The sequence below is a fragment of the Elephantulus edwardii genome, unplaced genomic scaffold, assembly GCF_000299155.1.
Source record: "Elephantulus edwardii isolate Elephantulus edwardi_28Jun2011 unplaced genomic scaffold, EleEdw1.0 scaffold00066, whole genome shotgun sequence".
NCBI classification, from domain to species: domain Eukaryota; kingdom Metazoa; phylum Chordata; class Mammalia; order Macroscelidea; family Macroscelididae; genus Elephantulus; species Elephantulus edwardii.
The window spans coordinates 2022396-2034603 of record NW_006399816.1 but is presented as its reverse complement, the minus strand read 5'-3'; the positions used below and the strand labels follow the sequence as shown (position 1 = coordinate 2034603).

Sequence of the window (12208 nt, the reverse complement as noted above, 5' to 3'; positions counted from 1 at the left end):
CACATGCAGGTAAAACCCGCCTGAAGATTATCCCAAAACAACTGGAACATTGACAGAGAACTGCTAGAAATATAAACTGGGTTTAGAAGAGTCCATGGTATTAGGGACATCATTGCCAATGTCAGGTAGTTCTTGCTGAAAGCAAAGAGTACCAGAAAGATATCTGTGTTTTACTGACTGTGCAAAGGCATTTGACTATGGATCACAACAAATTGTGGCTAACATTGAGAAGCATGGGAATGCCAGAACACTTGATTGTGCTCATCTGAAACCTATACTTAGACCAGGAAGCAGTCATCTGAACAGAGTAAGAAAATACTGCATGGTTCAAGATTAAGAAAGGAATGTTTCTGGGATGTGCCCTTTCTCCATACTTTTTTCAATCTGTGTGTGGAACAGATAAGTTTGGTAGACTGGATGTTAGGAGGAAGAATGCAGCATCAGGATTGGAGGAAGGCTTATCAACAATCTACATTGATACAATCTTGCTTGCCAAAACAGGAAGATATGAACTGTTTGCTGCAGAAGGTCAGCATCTCCACATCAAGAAAACAAAGATTCTCACCACTGGGCCATATGGCAGTATTGAGATTATTAACAATTTCATCTTACTTGGATCCACAGTCAACACTTGTGGCACCAGCAGAAAATCAAAAGATGAGTTGCATTGGGAAAGTCTCCTTTCAGGGACCTATCCAGAGTACTGAAAGGCAACAATGTCAGTCTGGAGACTAAGGTGTGCCTGAATCAGGCATGGTCTTTACAGTTACTTGCTATGCATCACAGAGCTTGATAATGACTAAGGATGATAGAAGAAGAGTTGATGTGTTTGAGTTGTGGTGCTGGAGAAGTGTATTGAACATACCATGGACTGAGGGTGAAACCAGGTTGCTCTTTGGAAGCAAGGATTTTGAAACTCTATCTCACATAGGTTGGACATGTTTCCAGGAGGGAGTAGTCTTTGGAGAAGCACATCATGCTTGGGAGGGTGGAGGGACTGGCCATGAGAGGAAGACCCTGGATGAGATGGATTAACTAAATGGGGTATTGAGGATGGGTGTTTTGGAAATGATGAAATTGGCTCAAAAGAGCAGGGTTCAGAGTTGAACACAGGGCTACTATGAGTCACAGGGGACTTGATGGCCCTTGACAATAACAATGACTGACGACCGGACAAGTTGTGGGATGTCACATTTGAAAAAAGTAAAGACAAAAAGGAACCTAAGAAGAGATTCTAACTCACTAGAGAATAGAAAATTATAGTGAAAGGAAGAAATGGAGAAAAAATAAAACTGAACCGTTTTCAAAGGGTAACTAGAGAAAGTAAATAATTACAATATGGAATGACAGAATTAGAAATTAAAAAGGGAAGAATATGCTTAGCATTTCTCAGACTGAAAGAATTGAAAAAAGAAAACCTTTAAGTTGAAATATTGACGGATTCTATGGACTAAATAATGATGCAGGAAGTATGAAAAGATGAGAGGTACAGAGTACTGTACCAAAAAGAATGGGTTGACATTGACCCATGACTGGAAGTGTAGCATATTATCAAGAACAAATGGTACTGAAGAAAGCAGTTTACTCTGCATTAAAGGCATTGACAAAAAGTAAGTCTCCAGGAATTGATGGTATAACAATTGAGGTGTTTTAATGAACATATGCAGTCCTCAACATGTTCATTCTTTTGTGCCAAGAAATACGGAAGATAGCTGTGTGGTCATATTTGTACCCATTCTAAAAATGGTAATCCAACGGAATGTGGAAATTATTGAGTAATCTCACTAGTATAACATACAAGCAAAATTGTGCTAAAAGATAATTTAAAAAACCATTCATCAATATTCCACCACAGAACTGCTAGAAATTCAGTCTGGATTCAGAAGATGATGTGAAATGAGGGATATCATTGGTGATGTCAGAGGGCCTGGGGATAGAGTACCAGAATGGTTATTGTTATGTGCTGTCTAGTCATTTGGAACTCATAGTAACCCCATGTACAACAGCTCTAAACCCTGCTCTACTCTGTGCCAGTCTTACAGTCTCTGACACACCCACTCCCATTACCCCAGTCACTGAATCAATCCATTTCAGTGAAGGTCTTCCTTTCTTGTGCTGTATCCCCCCACCCCCCACCCAAACATGACATCCGTCTTCAAGGACTGATCCCGCCTTGCTACATGTTCAAATTATGTGAGATGAAGCTTCAGAACCCTTGCCTCCAAGGAGCGGCCTGGTCTCACCCTCTCAAGAATGAACTTGTTCTCCTAGCAGTCTGTAGTATATTCAGTACTCTTCTCCAGCACCACAGCTCAAAGGCATCAATTCTATCAAACCTAGTCAATATCCAGCTTTCTGATGCATAGCAAGTAATTGTAAAGACTATGTCCTAGATCGGGCACACCTTAGTCTCCAGACTGACATTGTTGCTCTTCAGTACTATGGAGAGGTCTCTGACAGCAGACTTCCCCAGTGCAATTAGTCTTTTAATTTCCTGGCTGCTGGTACCAAGAGTGTTGATTATGGATCCAAGCAAATGAAACTTAACCTCTATTTCATTGACTATACAAAAGCACTTGACTGTGTGGATCATAACAGATTGTGGAAAACATTCAGATGAATTGGAACTCCAGAACACTTAATTGTGCTCATGCAGAACCTATAAATAACCCTATTTGAACAGAACAAATGTACATACTACATGATTTTACATTAGGAAAGAGTATGTTTCAGGCTTGTATCCTTTCACCATACTAACTCAGTTGGTATACTGAGCAAATAAGCTGAGAAGCTTGACTGTATGCAAAAGAGCATGATATAGGGTTGGTTGAAGACAACAATATAAAATCTTGCATGTTGAAAATCAAGAATACCTGAAATATGCAAAATGATGTTCAAAGACTAGCCTTAAGTATAGATCATACCCCAACGTAAAGAAAACAAAAATTCACTTTCGGCTTTCCGCTTGGAGGAGGCCATTGTGCAACTTTGTGTTGTCCCGCATCCGGGTTCATCCGACACCAGCCACCTCTGCCATGCCGCCCAAGTTCACCTCAATGAGATTAAAGTCATGTACCTGAGGTGTACCGGTGGGGAAGTCGGTACCACGTTTGCTCTGGTCCCCAAGATTGGCCCTCTCTGTCTGTCTCCAAAAAAAAGGAAAAAAAATATTGCCAAGGCCACCGGTGACTGGAAGGGACTAAGGATTACAGTGAAATTGATCATTCAGAACGGACAAGCCCAGATTGAAGTCGTGCCTTCTGCTCTGCCCTGATCATCAAATCTCTAAAGGAACCACTCAGAGATAGAAAGAAGCAGAAAAATATTAAACAAAGCAGGAATATCACCTTTTTTCCCTTGCCTATTACTTTATTTTCCCCTCCATCTTTTTTTTAAATAATTTTAATGAATATTCACAGAGAATTTGGATTTCCATTCATTGCTGCACTTCTCTACCCACCCATCCCTTTTCTACTAGTTTATTTACAGAATTCAAATACATTGTTTTCAAGAACAAATTCTTTCAATTTCCCTCATCCCCCCACCCAACAAATTGTACAACCCCATGATTAATCCCTCCCTGCCCCTGCACATTCTCATCCCTCTGCTTCCAACATCTCCCACCCCTCTTGGATCCTTAAACTCATTCTACATAATGGTTTTATACATTATTTATCCTTGTGGGACTGAGTTCACTCAGCATAAAGTTCTCCAGTCCCTCCCAAGTGAGGCAATAATTTGCAGTCTTTGCTCCTGTGTGCTGCACAGTATTCCATTGTGTGAATGTACCATAGTTTCTCAATCCATTTGTTTGTGGTTGGACATTTGGGCTGTTTCCATGTTCTTGTGATGGTGAATAATGCTACTATGAACATTGGTATAAAAATGGGAATATCACTTTTTTTGGTGATTTTTTTTGTTTTTATTATTATTATTGCATTTTATTAGTTTCAATGAACATTCACAGGGATTCTGGGCTTTCACTCCTTCATTGTCACACCATTCTCTCCACCCTCCTCCCCAGTTTGTTCTTCTTCCCCGCCATCCGAATGTCTGTTTTAATTGTCCAATTGCCACAGTGCTTGTCAAAGTCAGTTCTGATTAATCTCCTTGTCGGTGTGTCCTTTGCCATTCCCTATCACTCCTCCCTGAGAGAGACTTCACCCTGATTCATAAGGAAAAGGGGATGGTGTATTCTCTTAGCTACTTCCTGCTGAAAAGAGAAGCTGTGGGTTTCAGGGTGAAGATCTTCTCTCACTACTCTAAAGGGCCCCTTTGGCAGTAGGAAACACATAGACTATTATGGAGATTGATTTTGGAATTTAGATGCACTCTTATTGATTGTGCTTGGCCGTAGGGAATATCACTTTTGATGAGATTGTTGGTGTTGCCTGGCAGATGTGACACTGGCCTTTAGCCAGAGAACTCTCTGGAACTATTAAAAGAGATCCCGGGAACTGCCTAATCTGTGGGCTGCAATGTTGATGACCGCCCACCTTCAAGAAGACATCAACAGTGGTGCTGTAGAATGCTCAGCTAGCAAAGAACTACAGTTGAAAATATTTTAATAAAGGATTATTTGTTAACCCCCCCAAAAAACCGAACCCAAAACAAACATAATCCTCACAATTATGCTAATAACTAACATAATACTAAGAGATTGAAGTTGTCAAATATTTCATTGTGGATAGTGAAGACATTGAGATTGTTAACAGTTTTAATTTACTTTGCTGCAAAATCAACACTCTTCATACCAGCAGCCAGGAAATTAAAAGACTAATTCCAGTACTGAAGAGCAACAATATCAGTCTGGAGACTTAAGATGCGCCTGATCCAAGCTATAGGCTTCACAATTGGTTGCTATGAGTCAGAGAACTGGACAATGACTAGGGATGATAGAAGGAGAGTTGATGCCTTTGAGCTGTGATGCTAGAGAAGAGTCTTAAATATACCATGCACTTCTAGGAGAACAAACAGGTTCATACTGGAGAGGATAAAATCAGGCTGCTCCTTGGAGGGAAGGATTCTGAAGCTTCATCTGATGTACTTTGGACATGTTACAAGGAGGGACTGGTCCTTGGAGAGGTACGTCATTCTTGGGAGGGTGGAGGGACAGCACAAGAGAGGAAGACCCTTGATGAGATGAATAAATTCAGTAACTGGGGTAATGGGGGTAAGTGTGTCAGAGACAATAAGGTTGGCACAGGATAGAGCTGGGTTTAGGGTTGTGGTTGCTATGAGTTGCAAGGGACTCAACGGCACATTAACAACAACCACCAATTGTTCCATCAAATAAAGTTTGATAATCTATGCAATTTACAGCCTTTGAAAACCTACTGAGGGGTCAGTTATGAGTCACTTCTGACTCAACAGCACATACAAAATAATATTAACAGAATCTTTTTTAAAAGGCTTTTCCGATTACTTCGAGGAGACACCTTTCTTCTCCAGGTGGGGTTTTTTTTTTGTTTGTTTGTTTTTATGGCATCCACTTCCTAAACATTGATTTTATAAAACACTTGCTTCCGGAAACTCTACGAACTTTGATAAATGTCGATAGTTGTAGCGGGGCTTCAAGCCTTTTGTCCACAGGATTGCTATGAGTCGTGCTGGACTCAGGGCAATCAACAACATTTGGTTCCATACAACATTTGTATACATTGTGTTTCCTTCATTCGCATTATGTTTTGTATGGCTATTCCCATACATGTGTTTTATAAAATTAATCACTATTGATCTATACCCACCATTAACCTATTTTTTCAGGTCTCTGCTGGATCTTTCCTAATTCCTTCATTCCCTCCCTCTAATCCTCAAACTCTGTGACCCCATTCCCTACCCTCAGCCTCCTGATCCCTCCCTTTCTCTAGGTTTTTAAGCTATGAAACAGTAACTGCTACGGGGAGTTCTGGTGGCTTAGTGCTAAGGAATTGTGCTGCTGACAGAAAGGTATGCTATTTGAATTCCGTGGGAGAAAACTGGGCAATCTCTTCCCATGCAATTTACTGTTTCTGAAACCATGCAGGAGGGTCAGCTATGGGCCGGTTCTTTCTCATTCATACACAGCAACATCATTAATTGTTGGATCCCTGGAACCTAGTTAGGATACAGAGCCGTGTTGTGTAAGCAGCATAGTTTTTGGATACTATAAGTGCCACCTCTCTGGCAGTTCAAATTCACCAGAGGCTCTGAAGGAGAAAGATGGGCAATTTCCCTTATAGTTAATAGCTTCCAAAACCGCGTAAGGAGATCAATCGAACTTGGTTCTAACTTGATGCCAACGAGGTATTAACTGCTGAATTCTTACCTGCTGCCAGTTCCTCGACACTTCTTGGCAGATTTGGAAAGGAAAATTGTGCTTCCCTACCTCTTCTTCTGTCCTCTTTAGTTGTCTAAATTTCAAAAGAATCAGCTTCATTGAATGGTGGTGCTGAAGAGTATTAAACATCCCATGGACGGCCAAGAGAGCAAACATCCTTCGTGGAGAAAGTTAAATCTGAGTGCTCTTTGGAGGCAAGGATGGTGAAAGTCTGCCTCATATGCTTAGGGTGTGTTGTTAGGAAGGGCCAGTCTTAGGAGAAGGACATCATGCTTTGAAAAGTGGAGGGTCGGTAAGAGAGAGGATACAGCCTCAATGAGATGGATTGGCACAGTGACTGTAACAGTGTGCTCATGTGTAGCAGAGATGATGAGACTGACACAGGATAGATAGGGTAGGGTTCAGATCCATTGTCTGTAGAGTTGCTATGAGTTGTAGATGACTCAATGGCACACACCACCACCACCCTACATCCACTTCCTGACAATAAAGGAAGACCTGTCAGTGATTTGTTTAAAATGACTGAGGGGACAGCATAAACCCCATTTTTTTTAGAAACCCCCATTGATGCCAGAAGCAGAAGCGGGCCATAAAAATTCTTAGCTTAAGGCGTACACAAATGCCCTGGGTAAAGTCTTATCTGTCTTTGCAAAGTAAAGAATTAACTAGTGTCTATGTGACACAAAAAGAGTAAAGGCGGGCAAAGTAGCCAGCCCGTCAAAAGCCAACCCACATGAATGACCTCCCGACCCACCAACCATGATCTCAATCTCCCTGCCCCGACAGTAGCACCCAGGAAAGCCTTAAAAGCAATTGGGAGGGGGAACTCGGGGCTTTTTCCCTCGCCACCTTCCTACTGAGGGAGAAAGTCTCCACATGTGGATATTCTCTGGAAATAAACGGCTTTTTTGTATTTACATACGTGTGGATTATTCTTCTGGGAGGCATTTTGTGGGCAGAACAATGACAAGGTGGGCATGGCTCACATTGGCTCTACTAACGCTGTCTTCTGAAGAATCTAGGCCGGTCCAATGCTCACACATTCTCCTGCCTCTGACTCGTTTTCTTTGATTTGAGATATCTTGAAAACCAGGTGGCTAACTGTAGATCCAGTCTTTCTCAGGTGCAGGCACAGGTGTAAAGGCCAGCTGTGGGATGTGGTGGGCTAGTAGGCAAAGATGGAAAAGATAGGAAGCCCTCCCTTGGCTGTGAACACAAACCACCTTCTAAGGTCCAGTCAAAAAAGCAGACATGCTGTATTTGAATTCCCAATAAGTCCCTGTGTTTGTGTCTTAATTAAGAGATGCAATCTTAAAAGGGGCATCTTTAACAGCCCCAGACTGCTGGTTACAAAAGATGTATGGGAGAGAGCTCTGGTGGTCTAGAGGCAATCCTGAAGGTGTGCGGTTCTCATCCACCAGATGCTCTGCTGGAGGAGGGGCAATCTCCTCCTGTGCCAGTCAGATCTGATTCAGTGGTACACAACAAAAAAAAGAAAACAAAAGATGTATTGGCTTTGTGGAAAGAAAACCAAATAATCCAGAACTCTTTATTTTTCACCCCTGCACCCTACACCCATATCAGGTCACACTTAACAGTCTGGTCCATGTCTTTCCAAGATCTTTTCCTATGAGCCACACAGCTGAATTTTCATTGGGGGCCAGGACAGCAGACAGAAAGCCAATGCCCTGTGTGAACCCACTGGAAGATGGGCAGAGGCGACTGCAAAGCATGCAGACATTCAAATGTGCTCCTGCTCGGGCTGATAAGCCTGATTGTTATGCAGTAAGGCAGAAACCACCTGCAGCTGGGGTGGATGGCCTCAGATCACCTGCCCTTTGTGAGAAAGCTGCTAAAATGAAGTCAAAAGGGGAGGAATTGTATGTCAAGTGTTGTTTGTTTGTACCATGACATTTAGAACCTTGGGAATAATGAGGGGGAAAAAAGAATTGAAAATGAGAAGTGAAGTAGGTGGTTTCAGAGGAACAGATGGACGGAATTTGACATGCAGCCAAGAACAAGAGACAGAAACAGAGAGCAGCTGAGTCAAGTACAACAACATTGGCTATGATTCCTGCCTTTTAAGAGGTCTGCAGTGGGTAGGGAGTGGAAGGAACACAGGTGGGGTGTGTGTTGGGGGTGGGCTGGTAGGAGGTGATTAAGATTAGACAAACCTTTAGATGTGTTTGAGTGCATGTAGCAAGTGTGAGAATAGTCCTCGACTTGGCGCTCTTTGACAGGAAGCTCCCCTGGACAGAGCTAGCGGCAGATCACGTCATGGACTTGCAAATGGTATTGGCCACCCTGAGCTTCCTTAGTGAGTCTGAGATATGAAGGCAGAAAGCTTTCCACCATCTTTATGATGAGCGAAACCTTCCTGTTTTCATCAAAAACTAATAAATCAGTCTATCAGTCTACCTTTCTGGTATCAAAGCTGGAGACACAAGAATGCCAGGCTGGGGTTGACTAGAAATTATAGGTACACCTGCAGCACCGACTTGAAACATGCTCTTTCACTTTTTTCCCTAGCTGATTGTTCAAAACATTTACCTCTAGGGAGCTCTAGTGGCCTAGTGGCAAGAAGATGTACTGCAATCCTGAAGGTGTGCAGTTCGAATCCACCAGATACTCAACTGGAGAAGGAGGGGCAATCTCCTCCTATGCTAGTCAGATCTGATTCAACAGCACACAACAAGAAAATAAAACAAAAACCAAACCACAAACAACAGAAACAAACAGCAACAAAACAAAACCCAACACAAAAATACCCCAAAAAACGGATATTATCACCAGATGCTATGCTGGAGAAGGAGGGGCAATCTCCTCCTGTACCAGTCAGATGTGATTTGATGGTACACATACACAGAATAATAATAAAAAAAACCCCAAACCAACAATAACATTCCCCTCCCCCCCCAATTTACCTCTATTACCAGGGAGTCATATTCCTCCGTCCAGCCAGCTTATTAACCTGGTTATCCTTGAATTAGAAAAGCCAATCTTTCCGAAGCCAATCTAGGAGATGGGAAGATTTTATGTGTGCACTAATTAACTGTAGGGAGATCTGGTGGTGTAGTGGTAAGGAGTTGCACTACCAATCAAAAGGCAATAGGCTCAAATCCACCAGCTGCTCCTCAGGAAAAAGATAGGTAATCTTCTGCCGTGTGATTTACTGACTCTGAAAACCCGCTGGAGGGTCATTTGTGGATTGGTTCTCACTCGACTGTATTTAATAACAATTGACTGTACTGACCACAAGGTGTCGCTGCAGAAAGTATTACCACGATCCATAGGCTGACTCACCCTGTAGGGTTGCTTGCCCTGCTCGGCTGAGGTGGCATCCTATTCTGGTGCCTTCAAGTTACTCCTTTCTTGGCTGTCACCTGTGTGTTCAGCCATCGGTCACAGAGCAGGTCACATATCTCAGGGGATTACTGTTTGTATCTTCAAGGCTACCATAGGCTGCCCATGACTTCATGGTCTGGGTTTCTGTGAAAATGGTTTTCAGAAGTGTTGCCCCATTTTATATTCTTTCAGAATTAACTAGGTGTGTTTTTTTTTTTTTTTTGTTTTGTGAAATATTTTTTTAAATAACTTTTTCTTTTATTTTTTTTTACAGAGGTTTTGGATTTCCATTCATTCATTGCCGCAATTTTCTCCCTTCCCACCCCTTCCCACCAGCGTGCTTCCCCCTCCGAAGAGAGAAAAAAACACACAACTCTTAATTAGTATACAATTCCCACGTCCCTTCCCACCACCCCCCACCCCGAGTACACTTCTCTATGCAACCATAATTCTGGATTCCTGTGCTAACCATAATACTCAATCATATATCACTTCTAATCTGTTATTTTCCTCATCTATTTCAATACAACATACATAATTTATCCAGTTTTTTCTGTCATACCCCCACCCTGATGTCAGACCCATTCTACAACAGTGGCAACATGCAGTATTTGTCCCTTTGTGACTGAGATATTTCACTCAGCACTCGACGAGGAGGCTTCTTGGCCCTCACCGCGAGCCCCACCTGGCATCTCCAGGCAGCTCACGCCCAGTTCCCCAATTGGGAAGGAGACGGGAAACAACCGAGGGCCCGACTCCTTCCCATGGCCGCGCACTCGGTGTGTGCCCCCGTGTCCCTGTCCGCCTCCCTTTGTTGCTGCTTGTTTTCTTCCTTGTTCCTGCCAGTGGCTTCGGTGACAGACGACTGGCAGTTTCGAGTCTCTTGCCAGGTCTCGAGCGGCTTCGGCCCCAAAGAGGGCCAAAGCAAAGGGAAGAGGAGAAGGAGCAGGGAGGGAGTAGGGACGGACCCTGTCGGGTCCGAAGTCGCTCAAAAGAGCCCCCGGCGGTGCTTGTAGCCTTCCAAGTACGGAGGTCTCCCTGGCGCCCCGGGCTCAGCCGGCAGTGCGGTGCGCCTGATGGCCCGAGCCTCTGCCGCGGAGCTGGGGACCGCGATGTCGATGGGGACCTCAAAGTCATGGGCTTGGAACAGGTCTCCTGGAGAGATGAGGTCTTGCACCTTGGCACTCCGGTCGGCACCTTCTCCCTGACCCTCGTCCCTTCCCTCCGGAGCATCCGGTGGTGGCAGCACTGCCGAACCGTACCTGGCGTTCAGCTGTGCCAAGAGGGCGGCCCGGACAGGTGGGTCCCTGGGATGCGAAACCAAGGTTGGTCTGCACTGCCGCCTGGTCCAGGGATCCCCCTCTCGGCTTCTGGGGCCGTGACTCTCAGCCCCCAGGGCCTCATGGGCCTGGGTGAGGTTCTGCTGCCCCCTGGAGTTGCGCTGCTTGATGCCAGGCGCAGGGACGGCAGCCGCGTGCTGGTCCCGCCGGCGGGCCAGGGCTTCCGCGCGCTCTTCCAGCCCCTTCAGCTGCGCCTCCACCTCCCTGGCTCTGGCCTGGGCCTTTTCCTGGAGCAGCTCAATCTTCTTCCTGGCGTAGTTGGGAGGAGCGCTCCGGAACCTTGCTCTGTCCCTCACCATCTCGTCCACGTCCTGCTCGCTGAAAGTATAGCTGAGCGTCTCTTGAAGAGACGATTCCTTCTCCCGGATCTCCTCGAGCGTGGGCAAGCGCATGCCCGCTGCGGACAGGGCTTCTTTCCACTGGGTGAATTCCGTCGCCGTGAAGTTTTGGTTGGAGACAAACTCTAGGCGCGCCACTCCTTGGTCCTTTCCGTGCCAGAGCCGCAGCCCTCTGTTGGTCCTGGTGCCGCCCAGCTGGTAAACGTGGGCGGTTTCCACCACGCCCGTGACCTCGGCTACCCGGTACACCAGCTGGCCGTGCTGGAATCCCATGCCGATGCGAACCAAACAGCCTGTGACGCTCTTGGCAAAGAAGGGCGCGTGGCACCAGCGTTCCAGCAGGTGCCGCGATAAGCGAACGCGGTTTAATTCTTCAGCCGAGGAGACGGGGGTGGCCGTGTGGGTGCCATTTCTTCTTTCTCTTCTTCTTCCTCTTCCTCAGCTGGTGACGGTGCTCGGGAAGCGAGGCGCGTGGCTTCTCATGGCATGTGCCCGCCTCGACTCCCGACTGCCCGTCAGAGGAGACCCGGGCCCATCTTTCACCCTCTGGAGGGCACCCGAGAAGATTGACCATCCTTTTCCTGGGAAGCAACTGGGGGCTTTTAAACCATGTGCCTTTGGGTTTGAAGTGTAGCTTCTTGCCACTAGGCCACCAGAACTATGCTGATTTGTTTGTGTGTACTTTCTATACAATTCTGACTCATAAAGGTGCTATAGACAAAATATAGTAATATTTAAGGGAACAAATTATGTACTTTCCTCTCGTTATTATGTATGGTTGAATAGGAACCAACTCATAGCAGAGCTCTAAGCAGGTTTTCACAGTCAGTAAACCACACAGGAGATTTACCATCTTTCTTCCACAG

At 45.0% G+C, this 12208-nt stretch overlaps 1 pseudogene; it reads right to left on the bottom strand.

The window, feature by feature from the left end:
* Positions 1 to 10652: 10652 nt before the first annotated feature.
* LOC102855089 lies at positions 10653 to 11878 on the bottom strand (annotated as a pseudogene).
* Between the last annotated feature and the right edge of the window lie 330 nt (positions 11879 to 12208).